An 8,976-nucleotide genomic window follows, 5' to 3' on the forward strand; every position below is an offset into this window, starting at 1 on the left:
GGAACAGGGAAAGGGACAGGGGAAGGGACAGGAAAAGGGACAGGGACAGGGAAAGGGACAGGGAAAGGGACAGGGAAAGGGACAGGGAAAGGGACAGGGAAAGGGACAGGGGAAGGGACAGGGGAAGGGACAGGGAAAGGGACAGGGAAAGGGACAGGGAAAGAGACAAGGAAAGGGACAGGGAAAGGAACAGGGAAAGGGACAGGGGAAGGGACAGGGAAAGGGACAGAGGCAGAAACAGAGACAGGGACAGGGAAAGGAACAGGGAAAGGGACAGGGAAAGGGACAGAGGCATAAACAGAGACAGGGACAGGGAAAGGGACAGGGTGATGGACAGGGAGAGGGACAGGGTGATTGACTGTGAAAGGGACAGGAGAAAAGAAAGGGACAGGGAAATGGACATGGGAAAAGAAAATGCTAGGGAAGAAGACTTCATCTTAAATATTTGTCATCTATGGCATTTAGTCTTAACAATGATTCTGCAGTCTAAGTACTTAGCAGATTGAAAATTACACTTAGCTTGAAACGTTTTTGTCTCACAGTTTTACTTATGAACTCTATCTGTAGCATGTTAATGTTTTATTTTATGAACTGAATGACTCAGATAACCTAAAATAGCAACTGCATGTTGAGCACATAATATCAACATAAACAAGACTGGCGGCTGTGTGTTAAAATGATAAGCCGGCTGCAATCAATATTTGATAAAATGTTCTAATTATACAGAGTGAGTCATATGTATGGGAACCCTTCAATAAGTTGGAGACTGTTGTAGATATAATACTGTAACTTTCCGGATAAGTTATTGGTCAAATACTCTACCTTTTGACATACAACTGAATTTCAATCATGAGAAATAAATAAGCGTTGTAACTCAAATATTTTGAATGTGAATTATCAATTCTTTCACTCTTTATTTTTTTTATTCTTTTTTATTTACTTTTCTCACATTAAAGCACAGATTGGGAGAGAAAAACTAAGAATACCTTGTACTATTTAATTATTTCTTCAACAACTGAAACTTCAATTTGCCACCATTTCGGATAAAGGTATCATAGAACATTTTCAGTTTGAACATTTCCAGCTCGAACATCAATTAGAATGGGAGGCATGATGTATACTCATAGTTAATACTGACAGGTAGGAGTAATTGATCTATCTCCAGTTTTAAGCATTCTTTCTCACAGCTTTTCTCTCTATGATGAAAGAGAAAATTCAATCCCTTCCGACCGGACTTCGTTTCTCCACTTCCTTCATAGAAAGTTGTGATGTGAAGTGAAACGTGAAAAGTGACTTGACATTATTTTTAACTGAAATTATTATAAATTTGGGAGAGGAATAATATTGAAGGGTTCATCTGGTTTTCCTCTCTCAATATAATTATGAAAGTGACTTTGTACAAATGAATGAATGAATCATTCACTGCTCCTCTGTTGAGCTTACATTCACTTCACTTAGGCCCTGTTGCACAAAAGCCGGTTAAATTTTAACCGTAATTAATTTCACGAGAACCAGTCAGAGATGGCCTTTTAGAGAAGACGGCTTCCCTAATTGATTCTTGTGAAATTAATCACGGTTAAAATTTAACCAGCTTTTGTGCAACCGGGCCTAAATGAAGTAAATGTAAGCTCAACAGAGGAGCAGTGAATTCTTCAATGTTCAAGTTTCCAGCATTTTTCCCTTGTTTTTCTCTCTCTATCTCTATGATGCACTTCCTTTCCTCTTTTACTACTTTCTTCTTCTATATTCTCTGATTCCGTATAGTTTTCACTCTCCTATCTATTACTCGACTGATATTTTAATTTTCAGCTGTCTCTCTCAGTCTTTCTCTACAAGGGTTATTTTTTCAACCCGCGATAACATATCATAAGACACATACATCTTGGACACGGGAGATCACTTATATTTCGAAGGATATAAAACATAACCTGGATAGAGTCGTTTTCAAAAATAGTACAAATCATACTAAATTTCACAGATCAATAAGTTGATTTTTTATTTATTGATGATTCCTTCTAGGAAAAGTTGAATAAAATGATCACCTGTAACAAGACCGCTATTGGAATATAGATGGAACAGCGACAAACAGTTTTTGATCTAACATTCAGAAAGAATACCAGCGACAGAATTAATTATAACATTCGTCAAAGAGCAGTACTCTAAGCCCATCATTAAACAACCGGCTTTTCCTGAAAATTGTTCCTATTAGAGGATTATCAAAGGCCGTCATTACTAGCAGGTTGAAGGCCTACCTTTGTCAAAAGCCGTTCAATGCTGAGTGCAATGCTTTGATCGGTTTGTGGGGACAAATTCATTGATCAGATCAGAGTTTCTCGTGTTCAAAGAGAGGTCTAATTGCACATAAGAGCAAACATATTATTTTTTGTCGTGAGCTTGAAAAATGTATTCATTTTTCAATGAAAAAAAGTCATCATAATGTATAATGAAATATCGAGGGGTAGGTTTGATCAAGAACATCATAAATCATACTCTTGAAATAAAGGATACTCAATATATCGTTACCCTAATTAGCAAAACTCATAACTCCAAAATCACAAATTTTTCAGGAGCACAAAAAAACTTGCTCTAATTTTAGTGTGCTGAATAGAGCATAAGAAAATACAATATATATTTTTTAAAAGTTGTTTTCCATGGTTATTAGAGCATTAAATGTCTTTGTTCTCACTTGAAAGCCTTTTTTCAAGAGTCAAGTGTTTTTCTGAATATGGACTAGGGAGTTAAGATTTTTTCTGTACGAATTTTTACTTTCCTTGCCCTATTACCATAGGTAAGGGAAGTATTGCTTTCCAAAAAACAGATAATTTCGAGTGGAATAGATTGAACATGAGAATCTCTACAATTAATGTTCAGTAACATTTTCACCTAAAATTAAAAATAAGCTCGAAATTCGAAAAAAATGTGATTATCTAATTGCAAACTGTTGACAACTGTTGATTCTATTAAATCATTCACTATGAAGAGATAGCAGACCCCGTGTGTCTCCAGCGTTATTGCCCTGTTACCAGCTGGCTCAAATCTTTGAAAAGTGGACTTGAGATGCGCGGGAACACTAGCGTCAGGTGATCAATTTTCATAACGGCAAGGAAAGATATGTGAGTGCGCCACACCAGATTTTTTGTCGTGAGCTTGAAAAATGTATTCATTTTTCAATGAAATAAACTCATGTTTAATGAAATATCGAGAGGCTAGGTTTGATCAAGCCCATCATAAATCATACTCTTGAAATAAAGGATACTCAATATATGATACAATAGAGCAGGGTCCAACTCAAATTCATATAAACGATAAATCATTTTCCAATAAATAGTAGACAACAATTTGGACATGTTACATCAGCTTACATGTGCTCAAAAAGCTTACATTTTGAACAAGTTCAGAACTTACTCCAGTTCATCGTTGTATCATGACTTTCGGTTTTGTAGTATGAAATAGTTATTAGTATTAGTAGTAGCCTTTGTAGTACCGTATAAGAAGTAGTAGCAAAGAATAGAATAGACCTTCATATTAACATAATCCAAATAATACAAGAAAGAGAAAATGAAAACTTAATCAAAAAGACACCTCGTTTGATAAATAAATTTTAAATAACATATAATATGTTCTCTTTCGACAAGTAAAAATAGTTCTCAGGCTTAGCCGAAGTCGTCAGCCGTAGCAGTAAGCAGTAATTAGCAGTTAGTACTTTGTAGTATAGTAGTAATCCAGTATGGAATTACTAAACGAATAATTTCTAGAAGTAATTCAATCATTATGAATTGAGTACATCATTTCCGGACTGTTCTTACTTATTTACAATGCTGAATATTGTGTTATTGTGAAAGTTTTAATTTTACAGATGAAAACACTCAGATATTGCATTTATTCAAATGCTAATGAATTGATAATTATTATTAAACGAAAATCCAAATTGAATGCTGCATATATTTTAACAGTTTCAATTTTTTTCACAATGCATCGATCACTACGTTTCAAACCGTCAAGAGTCACTCTCTCACTCACTCTTTCTCTCACGCCCTCTTTCTCCAAACTCCGACATCTCACAATCCCACGAGCCACCCTACTTTCAAAAACAGCAACGGATTGACACTCTTTGTGGCGATGTAGGTGGATCTTTACACAAATTTCCATCACAAACGGAAGGACCACTAACTTTCAAATCGATCTTGTACTCTGCCAAGCACAGTGACTATGGAGCATATTATTATCCTCTATAGTCATTGTTTTCCCAAGCTTCTCTGTAGTGAGATTCACTGGAAACTGTCAGTATGCTGTAAAAATAGCTTCAATTCTATTCAGTCAATGCTGGCAGCTTCAAATAAATATCACTATACAAAAATACACACTTTTTTGTTACAGTAGCACTCTTCTTTCTTTTTTTTATATATGTAGCAAGATCATTGCAATTCTTGAAAAATAACCTCACATGACCTATTAGAGAGCACTCAATTTTTCCTACAGGATACATAATTTTACTTATCATCCATATATATTATTGCATCTATATTTTCATATAATATCGAGATAGCATTCATCCATCCACTCACTTATTAGCGAAGTTAAAAATCCACTGACCCAAAAACTTCCTAAGTTGGCAGACATTTTTATACTCTGTCCAGACTGCGATGAGCGCTGAAAGATTAAGCCGACCCTTCTACTACTCACACACTCAAGCGCAGTCTCGTTTTGTGTGTATCAGTAAAGAGACGGTCGTCTACCTGTATTCTAAGTAGTATACATAGTATATCAATGGCGCAGGTAGGCCGGGCGTGTGTGCCTGCGCGTGGAGGAGCGGGGGTCGGCTTAATCTTCCAGCGCTCATCGCAGTCTGGACAGAGTATAGTTGCACCTTCAGTTGCAAGAAAAAAATAGAAATAAATTCAATGAAACCCCCAATATAGATGATTTGGTTCATAGTCATCATGAAGTCTTGAACCGTGAAAAGCTTCTATCGAATTTTCTGTGCGAGGCTGATTTAAATGTGTCGAAAAAATTTGGGAGGCTCTAGGGGTGCCAGGGGGGTGAAATTTTCGTGATTTGGAGGTTTCCCATAGCCTCCAGTGTGTTCTCTAACTAATTTTGAGGTGGATTTTCCAAAACAATCAGCCGTATTGGCTGTGAATTTTTTGTCATTTGGAGCTTCAATATAATAAAGATATGCACTTTCTCAGCTTCCCAGAAAGATGAAAAATAAGAACTATCATTGAAATAAGCTGGGCTTCGCTTTTATAAGCTGGAATGAGATCTAACTTTGGAAAGCTGAGAGTTATAATAATAATCTACAGAAAGTTTTCAAATTATATTATACAGGTCCACCTAAAAGGACTCTGCTGTGAGAACTTACGCCAGAGATACACCAAAAAGCGGTGTTTTCTCAGCTTTATCGAAAACTACTAGAAAAAAATCGAATTTGGTACACAGATAAGGGTTCAGGGGGCGGAGACCCCAGGAGGAAGAATAAGTCAGGCTTATCGACTAGAAAACATGATGAAAGAATGTAGGCTTATAATATTAGACCCTATGTGATTGAGCCTTGACTGGACGCTGAGTGTATCATCTCGCAAGCTAACTATCCTCCTTGGTTACACACAATCACCAACGCACCATAATCCACTGCCGCACGCACAATGCCCGCCAAGATAAGGAAGGAGGCCTGTAAGCCTGCAAGAACTTCAACAATGTATCATCTTCGATACGATGGGGGGGGGCAATTGGTGGGACCGAGCTGTAGACTGCTTGTCAAACTTTACTGCCTATTTATGGGTGGGGGGGGGTGGAGAAACAAACCCTTCCCCCAACAATCTATATCATATGTAAGGTGGAACAGAGACGATAAGTTAGTTTTGGCTTGAGCTTATACGGTACCACTTCATACTGGTGTATTGATCTAGTTTGAAGATGGCTTACTAAAAGCCATTGAACCTGTCAGCGAATAGCTAGCGGGCATGAGATCGAGTGTCGATGGAAATTTGAACAATTGGAATAACGTGAAAGCTTGATCTGCTTCTGGTGCTGTATGTTTATATAATATGGCTTAAAGAATATATGGAAATCGAGAAATACTAGTATTTCTGTGAACAATAGACCTTGCGCTCAGTAAGTTACATCGACCTGTTGTTATGTTATCTCAAAAATTAATAAATAATTTATCAATTTAAAATGTCTAGAAAAAATCCTAAATAAACATAGAGCTTTATTCTGTCCTAACGTACCGTGACGTGTCGTCCCGGAATGTGAGTGTGAGCGCTGTTATCAGGTCTGGCTGCAACTGTCTACAACGTTGATGGAAAGATACATTTTCAAGATGTCCGATGTTTTTGAACGGGTAGTATTATAATCCACTAAACAGCTGATTTATGATGAATAATTCTATAGTCTGATTTTTAATCTAAATTGGCGTATGAAGGAGGCTCCTTTTCCTTTTATATTATTCTTGAAATCATTAAGTTTTAAAAATAAACCTATATGTACATTAAATTTTTAGTTATTCTACCTTATAAGAAGTTTCTAAAATGCATACTTATTATTCCTTATTATAAGAGGTCTAAAGTAGAAGTATTTTGTAAGTTTTAGCTGGTTTATTCTTATCCTGAGTTAAAGGGTAACAGTTCAAAACAAGAAATAGTCAAAGGGAAATGACTAAGGGCTTTAATATTTCAAAGGGCAGTCAAAATGTAACAAAACGTATTCCTCTCATGTTCGGCAATCGAACAAAACAAATTACTCATTTTATCTAGTGTAAATAGGATACCCAAGGGGGCTATAGCCCCCTGGCCCCTCTTTGAATCCGCCACGAGTGGGGCAAGATGGAGGGAGAATGTGCATTTCTACACATTGAAAGAATGAGAATTTGATGTTTTCATTACCACTATATTTGTATGAAATCAAATTTAAAAACAAATATGGTGATTTTGACATCAACGTCTTATTCTTTCAATTATGGAGAAATACCACAACATCTCATACCATACAATCAAATTATTTCTACAGTACATTTTTTTCTATTCTTGGAAAAAATCAAGAATTTTAAGATGTCATGTTTCCTCACTTATTCTCTCTATATTTATTTATTTATTTAGTATAGTACAGGCTCCATTATTGGAAACTGAATACAACCTTCTCAATCTCATATTGAAAATTAAGAAAGTGAGAAGTTAAGATTTTTATGTAGGCTACGGTATACAGATTACAAGAGACGATCGTTTCATTATTCCATTGGAGATACAATAACAAAATGAAAGAAGAGTGAGATATATTAGATAAGTCCAGCAGTTAGTGTGATATCCGAATCTCAGATTCTAGTTAGTGACAATAGCTTGGTACTCTTGATGAACGGATGACCAATTGATACCAGCTGCACTTACAGTTTTGAGATTCAAAACCACATCCTGTTGGTTAAAAACACATCTATCACTAAATTAGACACGTACCGTACATTATTTCATCATAAATAAAAATAAAAATTTGAGTACCTACCCTTTTAAAATTCACGACATTTTTCGGCTACTAATGTCATTATCAAGACTTGATATCCCCCTCAAGACTTGATAATGACATTATAGCTGAAACATGTCGTCACGATATAATTTAAAAAGGGTACTCAGATTTATATTTTTATTTATATTCAACAGAAAAAAAGACAATTACGGTACTAAAAATCATTTTGTTTCAATTTTTAGATTTTTCCTTTTACATTTGGTTTCAGTTATGAAACCTCATCCTGGTGGCTAGAACCCATATATTAGATACTAACTAGGCACCTATACTCTGTCCAAATTCGAATGAGCTCTGAAGAATTAGGCCGACCCTCGCTCCCCACGCGCAGGCACACACGCCCGCCTACCTGCGCCATTGATATACTATGTATACTACATATATCCAGTAGACATCGTCCCTTTTCTCACACACACAAAAGGAGACTGCGCTGTGTGTGTGAGTAGTGGGAGGGTCGGCCTATCCTTCAGAGATCATGCGAATTTGACAGAGTATACATTTCTAACAATTTTTTGTATTATTCACGCTGGAATTATTTTCGTTACCGTGATGCGCACTCTGACATATAATAACTAATCTCAAACCTTAGGAGATACTCCACATAATACTATTAATTGTAATTATCTTATGAAAAAAAACACGACATCATAAATTGAATCTTCATTTTATAACTATTATTTAATGATAAAGGATATCATTTCGTTATTATATCTAATTAAATAAATGTATGTATCTTGGTTTAAGTGCAGTAGTGCATATACTTATAGTTATTTTTTGTAAAGCTATTTTGTATTTTGGTTTTTGCAAATAAACTCATTCATTCATCATGCTCTGTTCGTGAAAAATTTAACTATTTATGATTTATATTTCTTTATTATCTTCATTTCCAATATTAATATATTTCCAGTACTATTAATCTCAATTATCTTTATAAAAAACCCACGACATCATGCTCTGTTCATAAAAAATTCAGCTATTTATGATTTATATTTCTTTATCTTTATTTCCAGTATTGTAATTGTATGTAAGAATAATATTTAGTCAGAATCCTGCAGGATTTTTTACTTCCCAGTTAAAATTATATCACTTTTTGCTTTTAGAAAAAACGACTAGCAGTCAGATATTTTACAATAAATGAATAAATCACTCACTGGACAACGAGATCTTTCGGCAGTTCCGCCATCTTCTTGGTTGACAACATATCTGACTGCTAGTCGTTTTTTCTAAAAGCAAAAAGTGATTTAATAATAAGCAGTTCGTGATGGAAAACAGCATTGAAGAATTAAAATTATCGATACGGTAGCCTATATATGAATTCTTTCCCCCCAACGGACCAAAGTCTACGTTGGGAACAGTAGCGGCTCGTGATCTTCTAGCTTGGGGGTTCAACCTCATGATGTATTGGAGAGAAAGGTCAAGAGGATATAGAGTATTGAGCATAATCAAGTGTAAGGTGATCAATAA

Source organism: Nilaparvata lugens, chromosome 4 (assembly GCF_014356525.2).
Source record: "Nilaparvata lugens isolate BPH chromosome 4, ASM1435652v1, whole genome shotgun sequence".
NCBI classification, from domain to species: domain Eukaryota; kingdom Metazoa; phylum Arthropoda; class Insecta; order Hemiptera; family Delphacidae; genus Nilaparvata; species Nilaparvata lugens.